The 24,654-nt window shown below is 40.5% G+C and overlaps 1 protein-coding gene across 34 annotated transcripts in view; it reads left to right on the top strand.

The window, feature by feature from the left end:
• Positions 1 to 24,654, top strand: part of Nrxn3 (neurexin 3) — a 1,560,627-nt gene that overhangs the window by 626,551 nt on the left and 909,422 nt on the right. The window lies entirely within an intron of this gene.

Here is a 24,654-nt window from a genome sequence, read left to right as displayed (position 1 = left end):
CAGGCTGTGCCAATTTTCAATGTCTTGCTGGAAGGGATAATTTATGTGGTCTTCCGCTGAGCAGCTGTACCGGTTTGCCATGGCCTTGCCTCCATTCTGATTTGGGACTCTGTAGTAGGAGCTGTCATGCTGAGCTATTAGACTATCTCAGCTTCATGGCCAGTTCTTACTCAAAACAATGTCAGAAGAAAATGACAACATCCCTTGAGGGAGCTAGCCCTCATCTAGCATTTGTATTCCTGAAGAGCTTTTCCTTACATTTACAAGTATACTTTGCTCTTGGTATACTTGGTTGTGCTTGATTTTATTGCTACCACCCTCTCCTGCAATGATTTCTTTGTGTTCTTTGACACAAACTGATTTGTGTCAAAGAACAGGTTCACTTGGACCCTCTGTACCCAGCGTCAGTTTGTGCCACATTTACCTGCAGGTAGCAAATGCTTATTGATGAGGATTTCATCACATGCTTATGTGATTACATATTGGTTTAGCTTTCCTTTCTAAACCATCACCTAGTCTACAGTTCAATTATGATCAATCCACGTGCTGCCAGTGAGTAATTCTATTGATGCTAAAATACATGTGGGGAAGGCACGCTCATACCCTTTCTTATAAAGAATGTTCTTTAGCTGGAAATAATGGTGGTCATCAATGTTCATCTCACACCGGGAGCCGCTGTCTCTGAATAAACTTCATCTCTGTGTATTTCCATTAAGACTTGAGGAGTCTATTTAGGGGTTAGCTAACTCTTTATACAAATGACCAGATTGTAAGTACTGTAGTGGCCTCTGTCACTCCTATTTAGTTCTGCCACTATATTCAAAGATCAATTATAGACAACATATAAACTCATGACAGAGGCTGGCTTCCAACAGAACTTGATTTACAAATATAGGCAATCAGTTTGGGGCCAAGGACCTTAGCTTTCTGCCCCTGTGCTTGCAACTTAGGAGATGTACAGCTGTAGAAATGGTGTTCAGAAAATAGATTGCCCAGAACTCCAAACTCTAAAACATATGGGAGTTTGAAGAACTATTTACCAAAGGTGATTTTCATTCTGTTCCTAGGAATGCAATGTTGAATGTGACCAAGCTAGAGTATTAACACATGAATGAGTGGAGATGATGGCAAATGACAATACATAAAGTTAAATGGGGTCAAATAAATACTTGGAGATGGGCATAAGGAAGAATTTATGAAGAAAAGTCCTAGAAGCCTTTCTGAGAAATTGTCATTTGAGTTTAGACATTTGATGCATGCCCTGTGGGAAGGATCTTGCCTTGAGAAGGATGAGGGGATGGCATTCATAAGGTACTCCTCACAAAGGTTAATAGTCGTGGAAGCATATACTTGATTTGTTTGTGGAGCAGGAATACTAACTTGGTGGGAAAAGAAAATAGAAAGGCATTTATGGCAACTTTGAACTATCTCCACTAACGGGATCTGTACTGCGAATTTTAAGTGAGCTAAGGAGTTCTTAGTGATTCACAAGATCTATTGTTTTGTTCTTAGTTATTAACTTGGGAAGAAAAATTCACAATTATGTGCAGTGTCTGCAAAGTAAACTTTTCATAAATTCTAATCTATTATTATTGTACTAAAAGCAAGTCAATGCTTTGTTGAAAGGCAATTGATATTCCATTTAAATCATACTTTAAAAACGATGAGATTACAATATCAGAGGTTATACTTGCAGAGCTAAGAAATCCATGTATCAAGTCCACAGAACTAATCAGTCAACAATAGAGTGGATTTTACAATAATTAATGATCTTTAATTGTTGTTTGGCCATTGGTTTTACTGTGGATACATAGAAGCCTTTACTCAACATTTTATTGACTACTATACACTAGAAAAAAAATCTTCTTAAAAGAATCAACTTGAATTATTTTATAGAGAATACTGTATCTGGTCTGATCTTGTATGATAGTTTTCTGAATCCTTGGAAAGAAAATTAGTAAAAATACTTTTTTTGGGGGGGGGGACTTTGATAACACAAATCCAAAGAGAATTGACTGTATCTAAATAAAATGCTTTGTGTTGATTTGGCTAAAAGGTCAAGTAATTTTCCTTAATTAAGTGGAATTTGAAAAAATGATCCTAAGAGAATCAGTCTGGCTTAGGGAAGTAAATTAGAGATACTTCCCTGAAAAGAAATAGAAAAAGGCAAGATCTCCTGAGTAAATTGAAAGCATGGAGACCATGAGAAAGGGTTGAAAGGGAGGGGAGAGGAAAGGAAGGGAGCAGAGAAAAATGTATAGCTCAAAAAAATCAATTTTACAAAGTGTTAAAAAAAGTTACCTTTCTAAGTGATGGTAATTTATGGTGCGTGCGAAGATTGCTAGTGAATTCTGTGTTCTGTTGAGTTATAGAAGAGGCTAAAACACTGCAAACAAATGAAAAATTTTAGGTAGCCGTAGGGGAGAGTGAGTCTGAATTAATGAAGGAACTATGAGTTTTTAACATTTTTTCAAATATATATACTAACCAGGGTGTGTGTGTGTGTGTGTAGGCTTGTGTTTGTGTATGTATGTGTGTGCGTGTGCGCGTGCCTCCATCATAATATATGATCTTAAGGAATATGGAAACCTGAGTTATAATTCCCAGCTTATTTGATTAAGGTAAAATATTTCTCCTAAGTTACTTGTGGCATGTTTGAAATATTTTTATATGCAAGTAAGAGCCTCAGCAGACTGTCTTAATGTCTTAATTTGCTTCTCAAACCCATCTTTTATGGAGGCTGTAAAGGAACTTTTCAGTCCAGATTCAGTTAAATTCTGAACTTGCATTTGATTCAGAATTAATAAAGTTTCATTAAAGGTAGAACCCAAAATTTAGCATCTCTGGTAACACTATAAACTTTCTAAAGTATAGTTGCCTGGGAGCATAGATGCTAAAAGGCGTATATGTAGCATGGTGTCTTAGAGTTCCTATTGCTGGGAAGAGACACCATGACCACAGAAACTCTTATTAAAAAAATATATATATATTTAATTGGAGCAGAGGTTTAGTCTGTTATTTTCCTGATGGGAATCTTGGAAGCATGCAGGCAGACATGGTGGTAGACAGGTAGCTGAGGGTTCTGCATCTGGATTAGCAGGTAGCAGGAAGAGAGAGCGAGCACCACACCTGGGCCTGTCTTGAGCATTTGAAACCTCAAGGCCCATTCCAGTGATATTCTTCCTTTAACAAGGTCACACCTAGTCTAAAAAGTGCCACTCCCTATGACCTTATGAGCGCCTTTATCATTCAAACCACCATAGATGGGTACTTTTCCTTGCATTATCTTAGTACAAGGTGTTATGGGGGTTCTTATAACTTAAACAAATTAAAATCTGAGTAAGTATGCCCATTTTTCACTGATGTTCACATAACTTTTTGAAGCATTAAAGATTAGCAGTAAAATAGCGTTTAATGATGCTACTTAATTTTTGGCTTCCAGGGGGCTGTAATAGTATATGTAAGCATGCTGACTCTCCATCTATGAATCATCAACAACAAGTATTTTATAAATATAAATTTTAAATAAAATTTATTTATCTACTTATTTTATATCCCAGCTGCAATTTCTTCTCCCAGTCCCTCCTTTCATGCCCCCTGTGTTCCCAACCCCCAACTCCCTCCTTTTCATTTCTGCTTAAGAAAGGGCAAGTCACCCATGAGTATCAACAAAACATAGCATATCAAGTTATAGTAAGACTAAGCATCTCTCCATGTATTAAGGCGGGGAAGATGGCCCAGCATGAGGAGTAGAGTCCCAAAGGCCTGTAAAGGAGTCAGCCCCTGCTCCCACTGTTAGAAGTCCCACAAGAGGATCAAGTTACACAACTGTAACATATGGGGAGGACCTAAGCTAGTTCCATGCAGGCTCCCTGGTTGTCGTTTCAGTTTCTCTCAGTCTCTATGAGGCCAGATTAGTTGATTCTGTGAATTTTCTTGTGCTATCCTTGACCCTTCTGGTTTCTACAATCCTTTCTCCTCCTCTTCTGCAGGATTCCCGAACTCTGCCTAATCTTTGGCTGTGTGTCTGCATCTGATTCCATAAGTTGCTGAATGAAGCCTCTTTTGATGACAATTGTGCTAGGCACCAATCTGGTCACAGGAGATGGCTAGTTTGGGCTACGTACCTGCTATTGCTAGGAATCTTAAACTAGAGTCTTCTTTGTAGATTCCTGGGAGATTGTGTGTGTGTGTGTGTGTGTGTGTGTGTGTGTGCCAGGTCACCTCACTCCAACCCTCCCTCAACCCGATTTCTCATGTTCCCATCCACACTAGCCTTCAGCTCACTCACGGAATCTCTTCTATTTCCCTTTCCTAGGAAGATCTGGGTGTCCTCCACAGGAACCCTCCTTGTTACCCATCTTCTTTGGGGATGTGGATTGCACCATGTTTATCCTTTATTTTAAGCTAATATCCACTTATCAATGAGTACATACCATGTTTACCTTTCTCCATCTGGGTTACCTCACTCAGGATGGTTTTTTTTCTTTAGTTCTATCCATTTGCCTTCAAATTTCCTGGTCATTATTTTTTTTTTTTTTTTTTTTTTTTTTTTTTTTTTTTTTTTTTTTTTGTTTTTCGAGACAGGGTTTCTCTGTGGCTTTGGAGCCTGTCCTGGAACTAGCTCTGTAGACCAGGCTGGTCTCGAACTCACAGAGATCCGCCTGCCTCTGCCTCCCGAGTGCTGGGATTAAAGGCGTGCGCCACCATCGCCCGGCTCCTGGTCATTATTTTTAACAGCTGAGTAATACTTCATTATATAAATGTACCACACTTCTGTATCCATCCTCAGTTGAGGGACATCTAGGTTGTTTCCAGGCTCAGGCTATTACAAATAAAGCTACTATGAACCTGGTTGAGCAAGTGTCCTTGTGGTGTGAATGAGCATCCTTTGGGTATGTATCCATCAGTGATATTGAGGTAGATTGTTTCCTAATTTTCTGAGTAACCACCATACTGTACAAGTTTGCACTCCCACCAGCAGTGGAGGAGTGTTCCCTTGCTCCACATGTTCTCCAGCATGAGCTGTCACTTGTGTTTTTAATTTTAGCCATTCTGACAGGTGTAAGATAGAATCTCAGAGCCGTTTTCATTTGCATTTCCCTGGTGGCTAAGGATGCTGAACATTTTTTTCTCGGCCATTTGTGATTCTTCTATTGAGAATTCGCTGTTTAGAGCTGTACACTGTTTTTAATTGGATTATTTGGTTTCTTGATATCTAGTTTCTTGAGTTCTCTATATATTTTGGAAGTTAGCCTTCTGTGGATGTGGGGTTGATAAAGATCTTCTTGCTATAGGTGACAATGTCCTTTAGCAACAGATACTTTAAAAGTTTTGTTTTTGAAATACGTGTCTTTATCCTGTCTAGGGCCAAATCTACCAGATCTCTATTTACATATCACATTCAACTTCCATCTTCTGACAGGAAAATAATGCTGCATTTGGCCATCTACAGAAACTTCATTGAATAGCATTAAAAGCTCAACAAATATTTAAAATATTTCACATAACTTTAAAGTCAGGAATCACATTTCAAAGGCCACTTCCTGGTATAATAGCCATCTATAATGAAAAAGGTAGAAAAATACATCTTAGTCTGACATGGAAGTTAAGTAAGCTGAGAAAAATCATGTTTTCCTTCAGAACAGAATGGTAGATAAATATGTTTTCCACTAACCTATCTGGAATGCCAAAGTCATATCTTGTCACTTAGGATTACAGTAAAGCTTGCACTTTTCCTTTCAAGCCATAGATTATAGGTATCAGTTGGATGAAGCTAGTCATGATTTTCAATGGGTAGGATCCTAACATGTTCATTTAATGAGGATTTTAGTGGAGTTTTCACATCTCCTAGGAAACCCAGTGGTGTGGAATGCCATCAGGGGTACAATCACAGTCCAGAAAGATCCACATAATTACCACCACCACGTAGAGTTGCTTTATATACAATGGAGCTATCATTGCTGTAGATGAAGTTGGTCTCTCTTCTCACCCTCTTCTTGGGTTCACACACAAAAATGTTTGTCTGCCAGAAGTTTCTCTGTTTCCCTTGGCCTTGGTGTGAGAAAACCTTTCAAAAGAATTTCTTTTACAAAATTGTTTCAAACTCAAAAACAGGTTAGCTTTGTTTTAGGAATCAAAAATAGTTATCAGGCTTTCTAATTGCACATAATTATATCAATCAAACTGTCAACGCTGGTTGCTGCTTTGAAGCCTCAGTAAGGTGTTAACACAATTGACTGCTCTCCTCAGTCATCCTTGCTGAGGATCCTTCCAGATTCCAGGTGTGACTACTTATCCCAATATTTTACTTGTAGAGAGGCAGCCATTCATGGAAAACAGCTGTAATTATAGGAGTTGGGGTATTTCATAATTAAACCACCAACCAAGATAGCACGTGCTTGAGAGTTTGCAAGTGGGCTTCATAAGAGTCAAGCTGCAGTTTAATCTTGATTTGCCTCTTGATATATGTCTAGGACAATTCTTCCCTGTGCTTTATTCCCATGTGTAGTCTGAGGAACCCAAATGTTTTTCGGGGTTCTGTTTCTATTTTAATAAACAAACAAGCATAGTTTATTTTAATATTTATTGTTAAATAAATAAATAAATAAACATAGTTTATTTTAATATTTATTGTTAAATAAATAAATAAATGAGCCAAGGAGATTCAAAGCAACTTTATATAGAGAAGGACTCTTAGGCTAGAAAAACTTATTTGTAAAGAGCCTTTAAAAAATATTCAATGATTTTTATTTATTTTTTATTTTTTTTGTTTTTTTTTTTTTTTTGAGACAGGGTTTCTCTGTGGTTTTGGAGCCTGTCCTGGAACTAGCTCTTGTAGACCAGGCTGGTCTGGAACTCACAAAGATCCGCCTGCCTCTGCCTCCCAAGTGCTGGGATTAAAGGCGTGCGCCACCACCGCCCGGCTTCAATGATTTTTAAACCCTGAGAATAAAGAAACATTTCTTGGGATGGTTAAGATAATAGAGAGTTTTCCCCAATTCTGAGAAAACAAAGCCAAATATTTGAAGAACTGCAAATTCCTGGCACTATGAATAAATTAGTGTTCATTTTCTTAGGTAGTCCTTTTACCAACTCTGCCAAAGAAGAACTATGATTCCCCTTCTAGGAGAGAAAATACACTTACGTGTATTCAACATTATTCATACGATATTTATTGAGTGCCGGTATTTTTAAGTGCTAATAATCTAGCTATGAACAAGACAGCTTACATTTTCCAGAGACGAGTGAGGCAATTTGCGAATGAATAATGAGAAGCAAGGCTAAGTAACAGGAGTGGAGTGACCAGGTCTAAGAGGGCAGCTGGGACAACTGTCACAAAGGAGGGTCCATGGAGCTGAGGTAAGAATGAGAAGTGAAAATCATCCCTGGAGAAAGCCATGCATTCAGAGAGCCATGACAGCATGAAGGTGGGGGCGAGCGGGCGGCTGTGTTCCTATGACAGGAGACATGTCAACCAGAGAATGACGAAGGGTGTGCAAAGAGGTGTTTGTTGGGGAGTGAGTTAAGAAATTGGGTGAAGACCTGGCAGGGTCTTGTCAGTCCAAAAAGAGGGCATGGATCTTATTCTAGGGATACAGGAAGTTTAAAGGAATGTGCTATGTCATTGAACACTGCAATCCAGCTAGTATATTCTGGCATCCAAGGGATGGAGGAATGTATTCAAGGCAAGACAGTTGCAGAGGGAAGACAAACAGAAGGAAGACAGAGACAGTGCAGTTGCTTACCAGGGTCCTGGAGCTTCTGAACCTTGAGTTCCACTTTACTCCATGTCCACTATGTAGAGATTGAAAGAAAAAAGAAACCTTTTTAGAAAAAATACATATAATTAGGCCTTTTAGTGCCAGTCCTGGAATCCTGACTCTTAGCTTGCCTCTGAGCAGCAGTCCTGTACAGATAGCCCTTACAGTGTTGTTTTTGAACTCCTATAACTAGGTTGCCGGGAGGAGGTGCCTCTGTGTGTGTGTGTGTGCGCGTGGTGTGCTTGTGTACACAGATGAGGAGAAGAGAAAGACACTGAAACAGCGTTGCTGATTTTTTTATCGTTCCATAAGACATGATGTGTCACCACACAACATCACTATAACATCCTAAATAACAGTGTAAAAAGCAGACAAAATTGAGCCACTTTATCCTGCGTGGCTAAATCAAGAATTCAGTTACAAAGAGACAGGGGAGAGAGAGAGAGAAGCTGCTTAAGATATTTTTTGTATATTGCAGGCTCCCTTCCCTTCCTTCCTCCGAGCCCACCCCCAGTCCATCTGTGATGCTTGCATTTTTATATGGCTCTTTGTGTAAAGACACCAAAGCCTTAATCACGTCGCCTGTATTGTGTATCCCCCTGTCTCTATCTACCTGTGGCAGTTGTTTACAAGTTCCCTTGACTGCCTGCTCATTATCATATTATTGATCAGTCAGTCTTTGGTGGCTCAGGTTGGGGGTGGTAGTGGAGAAGAAGGTGGATTGGAGAACTGGTGGGGGTGGGGGTTGGACAATCAGTTAAGATGGTTCCAAAAATAGCTCAGCCAGGCTGGTGATAGCTCGGCTTGCAGCCACCCCTTATGGGATTTACACTCTCCACTAAGAGTCTGTGCTGAAATAGATTCTACCAGCTGTTCCTGCAGTTGGGAGCCGGTGGCAGCAGGGGGCTGGTTCTACTTGGAGAAGGAAATGGAAATAATAGGCTTGGGGTAAGGTCCTGCGCAGGAGGACACCCCCTTCCTTATACAACTTTCATCATAACACACACACACATACACACACACACAATGCAGGGTACCTTTGATCTTGCAACATGGCATCTATCTCTCTTTTTCTTAATGGGGGAAGCAATAGGGAGAATATAAGGTTTTATTTTCACCAATATGTTCACATTTTATGTGTCTGCCATTTTGATGACAGTTCTAGCTTATTGAGTGTATGACTAGGACCTTCAATTAGCACACTAGACAAGAGTCAAAATCTATCTATCTATTTATTTATTTATTTATTAAAGATTTCTGCCTCCTCCCCACCACCACCTCCCATTTCCCTCCCCCTCCCCCAATCAAGTCCTTCTCCCTCGTCTGCCCTAAGAGCAATCAGGGTTCCCTGCCCTGTGGGAAGTCCAAAGACCATTCACCTCCATCCCGGTCTATTAAGAGGAGTATCCAAACTGCCTAGGCTCCCACAAAGCCAGTACGTGCAGTAGGATCAAAAACCCATTGCCATTGTTCTTGAGTTCTCAGTAGTCCTCATTGTCTGCTATGTTCTGCGAGTCCGGTTTTATCCCATGCTTTTTCTGACCCGGGCCAGCTGGCCTTGGTGAGTTCCCGATAGAACATCCTTATTGTCTCAGTGTGTGGGTGCCCCCCTCGCGGTCCTGAGTTCCTTGCTCGTGCTCTCTCTCCTTCTGCTCCTGATTTGGACCTTGAGATTTCAGTCCGGTGCTCCAATGTGGGTCTTTGTATCTGTCTCCTTTCATCGCCTGATGAAGGTTATTGTTCAGGAGGATGCCTATATGTTTTTCTTTGGGTTCACTTTCTTATTTAGCTTCTCTAGGATCACGAATTCTAGGCTCAATGTCCTTTATTTATGGCTAGAAACCAAATATGAGTGAGTACATCCCATGTTCCTCTTTTTGGGTCTGGCTTACCTCACTCAGGGTAGTGTTTTCAATTTCCGTCCATTTGCATGCAAAATTCAAGAAGTCATTGTTTTTTACTGCTGAGTAGTACTCTAATATGTATATATTCCATACTTTCTTCATCCATTCTTCCATTGAAGGGCATAAGATACCATCTTACACCTGTCAGAATGGCTAAAATAAAAAGCACCAATGATAGCCTTTGCTGGAGAGGTTGTGGAGAAAGGGGTACACTCATCCATTGCTGGTGGGAATGCAAACTTGTGCAACCCCTTTGGACAGCAGTGTGGCGGTTCCTCAGGAAATTCGGGATCAACCTCCCTCTGGACCCAGCAATACCACTCTTGGGAATATACCCAAGAGATGCCTTATCATACAACAAAAGTATATGCTCAACTATGTTCATAGCAGCATTGTTTGTAATAGCCAGGACCTGGCAACAACCAAGAGTCAAAATCTTACCATCACAGTTTGATCTGACCCAGGGCCTTCACATTTACCAAGATGCTTCTGCGTGATGGCTGGGCTTAGTTCTATAAAATAAATAAATATAATAATGACAAGGTTCCTTAAGACTATGTCCCATGGAAAACATACTGTCCTTCATGTTGCTGTCCTTTGACCCCCATCTCAGGAAAAAATAATCTTGCATGCGCTCGCAAATTATGATTCACTCTCTTCCCAGCCACTGTGTCTCAATATAATTTGTTCCTCAAAGTGCTTCTGGAAAAGTCCCCAGAATTTGTCATGTTTCTGGCCTTGCTCTGACACCCAGGAAACATTGAATCCTTTCCTGCTTTCTTTTAAAATGTGTCTATTTTACCCCAATTGTACCCACCTAAAACGATGAGATGTTTAAACTCTTCAAACCAAAGATTCATGGGAAATAAAAAAAGAGAAGGGCAAAAGGCTGTAGTTTCTTCTGTTGTGTGCCCCGGTGGGAGAAGGACAAACAGGAAAGCAGCTCTCTCTCTCTCTCTGTCTCTCTCTCTGTCTCTCTCTGTCTCTCTGTCTCTCTCTCTCTCTCTGCCTTTGCCCTTGATATAAACACTGTCACCCTGAGCGTTATCCAAAGAAGCACTCACTGACTCAGTGACAAGGGTGTTCACTCACGTAAGGGATAAAGAAGAGGTTTATATTGCCCAAGTCAGGGAATTTCTACAAGATGCTTTCTTCAGCTTCATTCTCAAAACATCAGATTCAATGCCTTGTGCTGGGACGGAAAATGCACACTTGGAAAATGTGTAGTTCTGCTGTGGACAGTCTTTGGGTAGTCTGCTTAATGATAATAATTTTTCTACAACTGAATGCTGTAATCCGAAGCTCTTGGGTAGAGGAAGTGGTGAGGAATAGAATCATCTCTCTTCTGGGGCTCTTTTGTGGACTCTATTATGAGATTTTTTTTTCATGACTTTCAATTTTTGGTTTCATTTCACTGCATTATTACCGGCTTTTATGCAAGATACACACTGCAGTATGAATGGTATAGTTTGCACTGGTTGGAACGTCTCCATGGCAGAGGTAGGTCAGGAGCATTACACAGACTCAGACTGGAGAAGGTTTAGGCTTGGCTCCTACAATGTGCAGGGGTTAGCACTTTCTTGGCTGAAACTTGGGATCCAAATAAAATCCACATGCCCTTCTTTTTCATTGATACTTAGAGGGAGCACAGATAGCTTCGGCTGCTCAGTCTCCGAAGTCCAGTTTCATAAAAAGCTATGTTCAGGTTTACTCCTTAACGTTTATCGCCATCTACTGTTCAGCCTCCATCCCTGTGTGAGGGTCTTGCTTGTTTGAAGTAGAATTACATTTCTAGCCTTAATTCTAAAGTTTTTCTTTTAATCTAATAGCAAATTACTTTGGAGTTCAAAATAGCAACCAGTTTCCTACTAATATTAAAAATTTTACCATCTTGATGTGTGATACCTTCTTTTTTTAATTGACAAGAAAATGCTGTCAACGGCAAATGGTTCAGCAGTTAAGAGCAAGGCACTACTCTTACACAGGATCTGGGTTCGGTTCCCAGCACTCTTGTCAAGTGGCTCACAATAGCCTAGACTCTAGCTCTATTCTGGCCTCTTTACACACTGCAGTTCTCTGCATGCGCGCGTGCGCCCATGCACGCACATGCGCGCGCGCGCACACACACACACACACTTAATAATAAAATTTAAAAATAAAATCTTTATTGCTTTAGGAGCTTCACATTGGATCCAGCTATGGACGAAAGCTACTTTGATCCTTTCCAATACTCCTGGGAGATGTCAAGTGGAAACTCTTCTAAATCCAGATTCCCATCCTCTTCCCTTGCAGAATGTTTCCTACTTGAGAGGAGTGAGGATACCCACTATAGCATCTTTCTCCCATTCTTTAGAGTGTCTTTTGAAGAAAAACCTGCTGCCCAATGATGCCAGCCCTGCTGTCTCTGAACTGGAGAGAGAAATTACCCTTTAGGTTAATCATTCCTAGTTTGTTCCTTTGATCACACATTAAAATATGCCTGTTATGTGAGCTCCCAGCTTTCATGAAGACCTGCTTTTTCATGGTCTATCACAAAAGAGCGGTAGAAAAGAAAAGCAATATTTAAATGGTAAAATCTTGCTTTTTGTGCTTTTAGATTTGTGTTGCATTGGGCAACATGCTCTCTCAGGCTGTTCATTGAGGACCTAAGGGGGAAGTTATGTCTAAGAGGCCCGGATGACTAAACATCTTTACACTGAGCAGTAGTGGATCAAGGGAGACCCAGTGTAGATACAGGTGGGTAGCACATGTGTGAGATGTAGCGTTCACCCAGGACAAGAGAACTGCTGTGCCCTTGCTTTCCCCCTTTGCCTCAGCTATCCAGATGACACAATGGAGATTTTGTAGACAAGTCTGACATGCTTAACTTACTCTGGCAAATTCCCTTCCACTCATCCATCTTTAAACTCTGATTTTCACAATCCTCCAGAAAGCCTAACTCAAACCTTACTGTGATTTTAGGCCTATAATGAGGCTAACAGCCTCTGCGAAAAAAAGTAATTCATTCTTGTGACTTCTGGCAGACTCCCTTGCTGGCACAAGGAAAATACTGGCACACAGATAGCTATTCCTGAAAATGCATTTATAATATGGAATTGAAATCATGCATGTTAAGCCATTGTGCTAACAGCAGTTGACATATATTAAATACTTGCTGTCTGCCAGGCCCCGATGTTACATGCCTTATTTTCATTACTTTTTTTTTTTTAATAACTTTGAGATGTTAGTACGGTTCTTTCTACTTTACAGGTAGGAAAATCAAGACATGTCTAGATCAACTAGTTTAATGATAGACACACTTTAGGAACTAGTAGAAAATGAGCTAGCATCTGGGGCCAAGTTCATGATCATTAAACACAAGGAGCAAGCTCATCCCATGCCATATCCTTCTAAATTGTCCTTTTACCCTTATTTCTGCAGGAGATCATTCTCTCTGTTCTTGGTTCCTTCTCTTATGATTATATAGATAGTTTTGGTTCAAGATTTAAGTTTCAATTAGGACTTTTACCTTTTGTTAGAAGAGGTGAAACTGCCGGGCAGGTGATGCACACCTTTAATCCCAGTACTCTGGAGGCAGAGGCAGATGGATCTCTGTGAGTTCAAGGCCAGCCTGGTCTACAAAATGAGTTACAGGGCAGCCTGTTACACAGAGAAGCCCTGTCTCAAAGAGAGAGAGGAAAAGGGAGAGGAAGAGGGAGAAGGAGAGAGAGAGAGAGAGAGAGAGAGAGAGAGAGAGAGAGAGAGAGAGAGAGAGAGAGAGACAGAACTGTAATTGCCAAAATGAGCCCAGTGAGTTCTCAGGAATGAAGGCCTGGTGATGTTCTATAATCCACTTGCACTGTTCTAGCTGTGGGTGTGAGGTTGCTCTGGACAATGGAAGTGTATTAATTTGTTTCCATGTTGCTGCAGCAGCCAACTATTTCGGGGGAAAAGCCATTTAATGAAGGGTTTATTGTGATCCATAGTTCTGGGTTACAGTTCAACATAATGGAGTGGGAGTGGAGGCAGGAACATGAGGAAGCATCTAGTCATGCTGTATTTGCAGTCAGAAGCAGAGAAAGGTGATGCTAATCCTGAGTTTCCAGGTTACCCACTCTCAGAATTGAGCTATCCTCAGTTAAAGTGGATCATTCCATTTTGATTAAGCAAATCCTGACAGTCCCTCACAGGCACATCTAGAAGCATAGCTACAGTGTGAGTCTAGATCCTCTGAAGTTGACAATCAAGAGTAAGAAATCTGCTTATCTCTTCAGAGATGTGAAGGCTTGAGCCTTCTGTTTCTACCTCTCCTTTTCCTCCCTTCCTTTCTTCTCCCCTAGTGCCCTTCCTCCTTTCCGTCCCTCCATCTTTATTTTTCTCCTTTCCTTCATGCTGAAGTTAAACCCAGGGCCTTCCTTACTCAGGCAAAGCATATGCTCTCCCACTGAACAAACCCCCAGACCTGGCTATACAGTTCTCTCCAGCCCCTCCTGTGACGTTTTACCTCAGTTCAGTAAGATCCAGATATTTGGACTAGGTAACATATCAAGTTACAAGAACATCTTCATTCTCTGCTTCCTTGACCCAGCCTAAAGCCAGTGTTTCTTCTAAATATTTGAACCTGTGAAGGTTCAAATACAAGCCAAGCACTGGTTTTCTCTTTGGGAAAAGGCCTATCATACTTTCCAGACCTTTGGCATGGTACACAGAATGAAAGAACAGTGTTTTTTGAAAACATTCACTTAACCCAGTTCTCAGATCTGATTCATCAGGACAAACACATGAAGGTGTGAGATAGACATTTTTATAATCCTAAATGTTCCTAAACATGAGAACTTCCAGAAAACTTTTATGGTCAGTCTCTGTTAGCATCAGATTCCAGTGATGTTCCCAAAATTATGGCCAGAGAAGAATAAAGGAAACTGATTTTCTCTGAGGACTAAAGTTCCTCTTTCCTGTCCCATTCATGCTTTGGGCAACAGCTGTTAGGTGGGTGCACTATAGAATTGCTGTGTGGCTGGGCTTCTTCTCTGCCAGAGGCACTTGAGTGAGTGGATGGTTCCCTGTGAGGAGAGGCTTCAGGGAAGCAGATGCTGGGGACAAGATGAAAGTGACTTTGCACAAGAGAAAGGAGCCCTGCTGGGCTCTAGATTTGTTCATTCAGTCGTTGCCCAGGGAGCACAGATATGTCAGGTTGAGGAGAAGTGCTTGGGAGTTGAATTCGGTGGTCGGTGAGGAGATGCCATCTCTTTCATGTAGACTGCTAGTTCATTCTGGAGCAGCAGTGCAGAGTTAGCTAGGTCCCTCCATCAGAGCTAGGGAAGGTGACTGTGGAGGATGAGGTATGTGACTAGAAGCCATCTATTCTGAACAGCCACGCAGGGTCAAGGAAAGGTTTGTAGAACACATGACAAGCAAGCTTTGCTTAGAATCATGGGTGAGAGTTAGGCCAATAGAGAAGGAAAAGGCCTTTAAGGAAGTGAAAGTAAACTTGGCTGAGAGAAGCAGAGTCTAGGTGAGACTAGAAACAGGGAATGGCTGTAAAAAACTCATAGAAGGGCTTTATGTTTAATTTTTCAAGCATCTGCATAGGTATTCTTTCATCTTGACCTACCCAAATTCTTCTGTCTTCTTTCTACCCATCCATGTCATTCACTCAAGCCTTCGCTCGAGTCTCACCAGTTGCTGAGTCATGTGGAGGAAGGGGAAACTGACAGGCAATAGGAGCAGATCTTGAAATAAACTGTATATTACCAGGAGTTGACTCAGCACATTTCTGTTGGAATGGGGTAAAGTGAAGATACAAAAATGACGGCGACACCACTTTCCTCCCTGCCCATCTCTCTCTCACTCTCAACCAAGTTGACCAATCTTATCACTCTAGACACTAATTCACCTCACCATTGCAGAAGGTCGTATCTTGGAATGTTGGGGGATTTAACAAAGACAAAGACAACCATTACATCGGTGTACCCCAGTTGCCTCCTTTTTGAGACATGCAAACAGTCTCTAAATATTCTTATACATTAGTGTACAAATACATCAATGTGCAAATACATTAGTGTGCAATAGGAAATTGCGAATAAAGACTCATTTACACACTTTCTGTGTAGGACATGAACATGTTCAACCTTTTCTCGCTTGTGTAGGAACACTGTGCACTGCCCAGGAATGTCAGTTTTATAGGGTTCCTTTTCTTTTCTCATAGGATGCTTGACACAGAACAAAACCTTTGCTTACATGCTGTCTTTGATGACATTTGTTTTCAAAATACCAGTCTTTCTTCTGAGAGATCTATTTGGCTATAAGAAAGTGAGAAAGAGTATTATGAAGATGGCCTAATGGCCATCGTTGTTGTCATTGTCAAAGAGGCACTTATTAATCGTCACATCCTGTTAATGTCCTTTCTACTTCTGCCATATAAAGGAGAATATGAAGTTGCAATCTTTGTCCTATGGGAACGCCAAGCTGTACGACACTCTTGATTTATGAATGGTTACAAGGGGCGTAAACGTAGCAAGGACCAAAACCGAGAGCTTAGAACAGTATACAAATGGGAGGAAGGCACTATAAGGGGAGAACAAATCTGAGATGTTGTGTTAGTAAGAATCAGTTTACATTAGACTGTGTAAATAAATCAACCCCATCCTTTGGTAGCTTAATTAAATAGAGTTTCTCTTCACTCCATGCTTTGAATTTATCCCAAGATAGACAGATTTTTTTTGCTTTCTGTTGTCATTATTGAGAGATCCAAGGATGAGGAGGCCTCTCTAGTTAAAGTCTTTTTTGTTACCACAGAAGAATGAAAGAAAAAACATCTTTGTGAATGTCTACAAAACCTGTCTGTCCTTAAGCTGTACTTTCCAACTATGTGGTTCAGCCTCAACAAGGCGTATGCTCATGCTCAACTCCAAGAGATCAGGGAAGTTCAATACTAATGCATGTCTCAAGTAGGGACTTGCATATCTGTGGAAAAGTAAAACATTAATAATATTAATAATGATGATAATAACACTAATTCTAGCTATTGTCATTGACCAACTTCCTAATCAAATGGAAATATAGGAATGAAACAATTACTGTGTTAGTGAGCTTCATGTAACTATAACAGAATTACAGAGAGAAAAATTTATTTTGTCTCATAATTATTGAGATTCTGTGACAATATTCAGTAGTTCTATTGTTTGGGGCTTATGGTGAGAACAGGGTATCATTGTGGGGATGAGGGTCAGAGTCAACCACTACATCATTATTCAGAACACATATATGGAGGCAGAGGCAGGTGAATCTCTGTGAATTCAAGGCCAGCCTGGTTTACAGAATGAATTGCAGAACAGCTAGGGCTATACCAGAAACCCTGTCATGAGAAATCAAAAACAAACAAAGCATACACAGAGAGAGGGGAGAAGAGAGAAGGAGAGAGAGAACCATGAAGAAGAAGGAATTAAAACTGGTGTCTTCAAGTCACCTGCCCGGGGCCACACAGCTGGTGCTTAGCAGTGCGGTTAGTCAAACCCACTTGCTCTGAATGTAAAAATCTGAGCTTTCCACTGAGGCTTATGTCATGTGGCAGACATATTTTTGCTTTGAAGAGTGTAGAGCTCACAAGCACAGACAGGCGTGGGTCCTGACAGAGTCACTTAGCATCTCTGGGAAGCATCTCTCCTTTGCTAGAAACCACCTCTGGCTCCTCTGGTATTGAGTCAAATGGATTATTTTATGAACTAGTCTCCTAGTCTTTTGATAGGAAAGACTTACAGGTGAAAGCAGTTTTAATAAAGCATGGACAGATTTTTACCAAATTCAATTCTAACTTTATTTCAATAGATACTTTTTGATGGTTTACATTTTTCTTCCACGTGTGAAACAAATCTTTCTTTTCTGTTTTAGAACATCTGGCCAGAACATTATTTTGTTTTCTATGGAGGCTAAAACAATGTTCAACACATATTATTTGTCTAAACTTGGACAAAAGATAAAGATGGAATGCTACAGTAATCAAGTGTTAGGTTCAGGTTCAGGCTTCTGCTCTTCCTCTCCTGTTCAGTGCCCATCCTCCCTCAGCAGTGTCTTGACAGAATCCGCACTGGCTATTTTTATCTCTAGCATTAACCACTTCACTCAGTGGGCAGTTGAAGCAAGATTCTATTTTGGTTGACTGGCTGCGTTTTGTTGGTTTGTTTCATGGGCCTGTTTTCCTCATCTGTAATGTACAGATTGTGATAGGCCCACTCTACCTTCACACTGAGAATTACCTAGAACCTAGAATCCTTGGATCTCTCTCTCTCTCTCTCTCTCTGAGAAAAGAAGAAAAGAAAGCACAACAATAGCAAGTCTACCTTCGGCTTGAGAATCAAAATTTTGTTCAAATTTTACTTGTCAGATATTTTTATTACTCTGAATTATGCTTCCATTTTCTTATTTACTCTGCAAGTATTCAACCCAGTGAGCCCACTTGCCCCATCACCATAGGTTCAGCAATTTATTCCCTTTAATCTTATCATTTATAATCAATTCCAACTATTGTCCTACAAAGCGATATTTTGGTATGACATCTTTTCGGCTTCAGTGTTTATTACTGAGATACAATGAGGCTTGATTATTTTGGCTTTTAGGCAGAGCAACATTTAATTCACTGATTTATTCCTTTATTCATTTAACACATATTTATTGTGAAACAGAAAGATAATTATAGAGACTTCTAGAGCCAGAAAGAATTTTGAAGTCTTTTAGGCCAAATCAACCCTCATACTACAGATTTAACCATGAGCATGTAGAGGGATCAGCTGTAGGGTCAGTCTATGTGACGGCAGGATGGACTCAATGAGAACAGTAAACAAAGGAACATTCATTATTTTTTAATCTCTGTTTGATTCTTCCCATTCACCTCAGAGGAGGAAAGAGTCATTCCTACAAATCATATCATTGTTCTTTAGCATATATCAAATAAATAATGAACTGAAGAGAAAAGATGGTATTTCATCTTCAGGCTGAAGTATGATGGTTATAAGTTTGTGTGGTTGGCCCCATGTTAGAGTTGACATGAGAAACATCTGAGATCCATGCTCTGACATCTGTAGGCAAGAAGCTTTACCAGTCTTGTAGAAAAACTACACTTGATGACCCAGTGGATCATTTACCTGTGGCTGCCTGGCAAGTCACTCCTAGTTATCCTTTCCAATTCTTGAGGCGAGAGGTCTGGGGTGAAGGTGCTGGCAAACTTCACTTACTTCAAAGTATCTGGTGGGGGTTCTTATCTCTTTCTCCTTCAGGTTATGTTGCATGGACTTTTCCCAAGATAACTCAGATGTCAACTCACCCAGATCTGACACCAATCGCAGACCAAAGTAACAACTCTATCCAAGTCTGTCTTGGAAAGTCAATGACTTCATTGGCTTAATTATAGAGTATGGGGTGGACATCAGCATCTCTGATGAGCTGAGACATTTTGGTGCTGTGGTTGCATCCTCTACTCATCGCCTCCCAAGATCACAAGACCATGTTCAGCTGGGGCATATTTGCACAGGTCTGAGAAGGAGGGATAGGAAGGAGAATCTAGAATCTCAGTTGAGGGTCTAAGGATCCTCTCATCTCCTGATTCTATAAGGGAATGTTAATTGGCCCACTCTTGAGGATCTCTTGCACACAGTCATAGATGCTCTGACATCTATGTACAAGAGGTTATGTACAAAGGACAACATTTTACAATAGACATCTGTCAGCATCACTTGATCTGTAGTTGAATCATTCCAGTCTGTGTCCCTCTGGCTATCTCTTCTATGCATGCCTATGCCTCTGTGTTTAACTTATAAGCACACCTCTGATTGCCTTTAAGATCCACCTGACTAATCCAAGATAAGCTCCGTCCCTCAAAGACATTAAGCATACTAACATCTTTGGTCTTATAAATTCCTATGTTCATTCTTTTTCAAAAGGAGGTAATCTCCATGGATTCAGTGGATTAGGACATTGTTCCGCGATCTGTCATTTAACCCACTTAAATTGGATCCAGATCCTTGTCCTTGATCTAATTTTTAATGATTGAGTAAGTTATCAGACCTCTCTGGGATTCAGATTTCTTATATGTAAAATGAGAAGTAATATCAGATTTTCAAAGTTACAAGGAAAACCAAAGATGTAAATATAAGTGCTTGACATCCTAAATTCTCAGCACGATGTTCCACCACAGCTCTAGGCCCTCAGAGGATAAAGAAGATTTCAAACACCTTTACTTTGAAGAAAAGTATACAGTTAACCTGCATTTAGTCAAGAATTTGCTAACATTTGGTGATTTAGATGAAAAATGTTCTTGAGCAACTACGAAATTGTTTAGCTTAGTTCATTATTATACATAGGCAGCCATGACATGTCTTATGTTCTGATTACCATTATATGTTGGCCATGCCTCATTTAATAATTCCTCTCTGTGGGAGCTCAGCTCCCGCTTCTGAGCACTATCACGTTTTATCATACATTACTATGCAGCGCCCAAATCTTTAAATAATAATAAGGGATGGTTTCTGTAGCAAACCGTTGAAGTTAATATCACAGGCCTGGGGAAAAAAAGCCTGTTGCAGAGCCAGGCAAGCTAATCAATGTCCACAGTTCTAGCACTTGGCTTGCTGATGCAGAAGAATTGTAGCAAGTTCAGTGATTACCTAGATAACATAGTGAGTTCCAGGCTAGCTTGGACTATATAGTGATACTCTGCCTCAAAAAAACCAAAAAAAAAACAAAACAAAAACAAAAAAGCAAAAAAAAGCTAACCTAAACAAAACCAAACAAATTTTAAAAAAATGGAAATAAGAAGAACAGAATTTGTCATCCACATTTGCAGAATTTCTGCTTGAATTGTTTAAGGATTCATATTCCAGGCTCTTTCTTTATTGAACTATGGTTTCTATGTATGAAAGTAGCCATATTCACCCACTAAAACATATTGTTACAACTATGCCATCCACGTTTATGTTACTCTAGTGCCAATTTAATGGTCTTCTCTTGCAATTTGAAGTAACTCTTTCTGAAACCACTAAAGACATGTTGCCGACAATAATAAATATGTGCAGCATAAAATCAAAGCATTTTTCAAAATGCAACCTTCTCTCTATCCCTCTATAATCTCATTTGTAGTCACTAATTCCTAGAGTTATACGTTTCTGCATCTTCTTTAATTCTCTTTTTCCTATCTACATAGTTATGCTCCCTGGCTTTTGCTCTTTTTTATGCTTATGAAAGCAGCATTGTCCTTGAATATGCATCTCTCTTAACTCAGTAGGCTATAGTAAATGTAATGGTAGGTGAGAGAATAGGCATGGTGTAGTCATGACTATGTTGCTGTCTATGTTTCTTCTACCTCAGTCTTAGGGTCTCTTCATTTATGGATAGTTTCTCAGTATTTAATATCTCCCATTTTGTATTTGGATTCTACTATTACTCTACTTTGATCTTCAACCCGAAGAGTTTATAAATTATTTTCATAACTTTATATGACTTTTGGATTACTATGAGTTCTTAAAAGATAAATAGTTCACAGTAGGGCCAGGATATTCTCAGAGAGTGTGTGCATGTTGGTGTGCCTGGGTGTGTACATGTGAGAGAGGGGGAGGCGACCGAAATTTGCTTCTAACCAATGAACTTACTTCCAGGTAAGTTTGTTTTTGTAAGCTACGCCCGCTTTTCCTCACACAGCCATTTCACTGCTTTCAAGAAACGACTCCAACAACATCTGCTTCTGCACTCGCAAACATCCTATCTACCCATCATTTCCATTCTTTTACAACATCCCCCTTCCAACGCTCATTCAAAATGGCGAAAAAACAAAGCTAATATGAATTTAGATGCTGATTGGGTCCTGTCTATGAATGTTTTCCATATTTGAAATGGCTGGGAATTAGCGTTCCTCTACCCACAGTAATTTAGAATGAGTAGAATTGGATAAGGGTCATTTCCTCCATCTCCTGGGATTCTAAAAGCTCTGTTCTTTTATACCTGATCTAGCAAAGCTATACAATATAGTGGAGAAGTGCATACGGTTAACTATGACAATTACAATAAGTTCTTTACAATCTGCTGCTGCTGTGGGATTTAAATACCATAGTGGATGTCAAAAGGACAAAATATCGTTTCTGTGTTTTCTGCTTACAGATGTTTTTATGATTGGGTTTTGCTCATAAACAGGTGGTTATATGATGAAATCCTTCCACACATTTATTTATTTACTTATCTCCTAACCTGGGTTCCCTGGGGTATCATCAAACATACGCATTGAGTTTCCCCTGAACCACTGTGGTGTAGTAAGGTGAAAGTGAGTTTGCTTCTGGTAAGTGACAGTAGTTGAAATGGGCATAGCTCCTTAGCAAAGACTCCTTCCTTCTCCCTCTGTCATCCTTGCCTTATATTTTCTGTTCTTGTTAAATCTCCACTTTTTTTCATTTGTGCCTTAATAAACCCTGTGCCAAGTTTCCACTTGTCACATGATCTGAGGCATGCTGTGCAGAGGACTGCACACGGACATGGATTGGTATGGTACTGATACATGATGGTGTCATTTCTAACGCTGTAAGTTGAATCCACACAGTGCAAATATTGCCACAGCATCATTGTCGAAGGAAGCTGGAAAGCAGGTAAGTCAATCCCTTTCTTCCAGCATGCTTTTCTTCTCTGCAGCTCTTCCCTTTGCCTGAAAGGTAGGTGTGCAGAGGTCCCTGACCACTGAAGCTGTGTAGGAGGAGATTCTTGCTCCCACCCCAAGTGTATCTTGCCTAAACAACATGTTTTTGAGTTAATGACCATCTGGTAAAGCCAACAGCCTTTGGTCCTCCCAATTCTTAACTGTCTGAAAGACTGTGCCCAGCCTGCCATGCCTTATGACTGAATTATAAACCATGAAGCATAATAAAATCATTAACTTTCGGCATGTCAGACCTGACTCAAGCTACATCTTGATCAGAATTTGATGGCCTTTCCCCAGCACTTAAGGGAACAGACCAGCATACTGCTCAAAAAGCACTTTGTTATTTTTCAAGGAACCATTAGCTTTGTGTGGTTGCCTGGACACAGACTCTGTAGGTCTGGGAGAAGAGGAAAGCCTGGAGAAACATGAGTGCCGAGGAACAGACAGGAACCTGAAGGCAAAGCCATTCTCTTCCCAGGAAGGGAGAGTGATGTTCTGCCTCTGGCTGCTGCTCATCCATCCTGAAAATAAGATTCGCTTTTCAGTGTGGGGGATGCTGGATAAAATCCCCTGCTTTACAATTCTGATTACCCTTCCCCCTTTGTTCCCCACTATCTAAAATAATCACATTCTCTAAATGTCAGTGGGATATGGTTCGAGGGGAGCTCTGCTTTTGGAGAAGCAGGTGTCAGTTCTGGCAGGTCTCTATGAATAGGTACATCTCTACACACCTTTTACAAAGAAATAAAGGTCACTTGCCACCCTACTTGTAAAACTGTCAGAAGATTTCATAAAGAACCGGGTAGGCTGTCTTCTTACACAGGAGAGAAATCTTGTTCTCGAGATATTTGGGGCCGTTCAGTGAACAAAAGATATTAATAGACTCCCCCCTGCAGCTTTTCTGAGAGCAGATGTCTCATCATCCAAGAAGGAATGTCAGCTAAAGGGTTCCCTGGTTCAGCCCCCACAACACAAAGGTGTTATAGTGACTGTGGGCAAGGAACATGGGCTTTGGTACACAGTTCTACTTCTGATCTTTCTGTTCCCAACCTCTCCTCTCTTCTTACACCTCAACTTCAATGCTTACTGAACAGACTTAAGTTAACAGTGTGCAAGAAGCTTCCTCAGTCACCAGCAAACTATGCTTACTGAACAGACTTAAGTTAACAGTGTGCAAGAAGCTTCCTCAGTCACCAGCAAACTAGAACAGAGTAGGGAGTGCTGTGTTGTGCTAGGAAGACATAGTGAGAGGAGAACCATGGAAGATGTTTTAGCTAAGTGGTTTTCAGATTTCTTAGAGATTCCATCTCTGATGTTGGATAGGCTTGAAACGAAAGGAATGCCAGCCCTCTGGTGGTTAGCATGCATAAATACACCAAGCTAGGCCATTTTAGTAAGCAGAAAATGTCTTCCCTGTGGTGAGTTTTAGAATAGTGTATTCATTTCAACCTGCTAAAGAGATTATGAATGTATCTGTTACCCCAAACCTTTTCAGAGGCAGCAAGAGTAAAGAGTCTTTTACTAAACTTCTGCTGTGGCCCAGTAAGGGACTAATAAAACTTAAGTGACTATTGATTTGTAGGACTCAGAACTCAAAAGAAATTAGGTGGCAAGAATAAGTAAGTCAATTGGTTCTCAAGTCCCCTCCCTACTCAGCTGGTTTTCTGGGAAGAGTCACTTGAGGTAGTAAATGAAGATATGCCTTGAAAACAGGGTAGGAAGAAAAGGGAGCATTCAAAGTCTAAGGGCAGAGGACCAGGGGGTAGGTTTTGATTTAGAGGTTGGCATCAAGAAAGCATGGCTATATACTGGCAAATGTATGATGTTCACAGTAGGCAAACAGATGAAAAGGTCATTGCATAAATATTTACAGTGCATTGCTATACATTGAAGCAAGAGGGCTTTTAGGTGTTTGTTGTGAAGCTAAAGCAGTGTAACCTGTGGGCTTTAGAATGGGGCACATATATCAAAACTCCTCACCTAACACATCAGGGTGTCCTCAGGAAAGTTACTCGGCCTCCCTTTGACCACTTCTCCTTCTGTTTAACTGAAAAGAAATTTAAAAATGCTGGAGCTGGCAGTATGCCTTGATTGTTGCTTGCTGGGCAACCATGAAGATCTATGTTTGCGTCCTCAGAACACACATAAAAAGTTAGACATGGCATGCCTGTGACCCCAGGGGATAAAGAGAAGAGGCTCTCTGGGGTTGCCTGGGCAGCTATTCTTGCTGAATAGATAAGCTCCAGGTTGAAGGGATTGCTGAGTCACAAAAACAAAGTAAAGAACAATAGAAGATAACTGATATCTATGTCTGATCTACACACACACACACACA

This window comes from Chionomys nivalis, chromosome 10 (genome assembly GCF_950005125.1).
Source record: "Chionomys nivalis chromosome 10, mChiNiv1.1, whole genome shotgun sequence".
In the NCBI taxonomy this organism is placed as follows: domain Eukaryota; kingdom Metazoa; phylum Chordata; class Mammalia; order Rodentia; family Cricetidae; genus Chionomys; species Chionomys nivalis.
The sequence above is the reverse complement of the archived record's forward strand: the minus strand, read 5'-3'. Positions and strand labels throughout refer to the sequence as shown.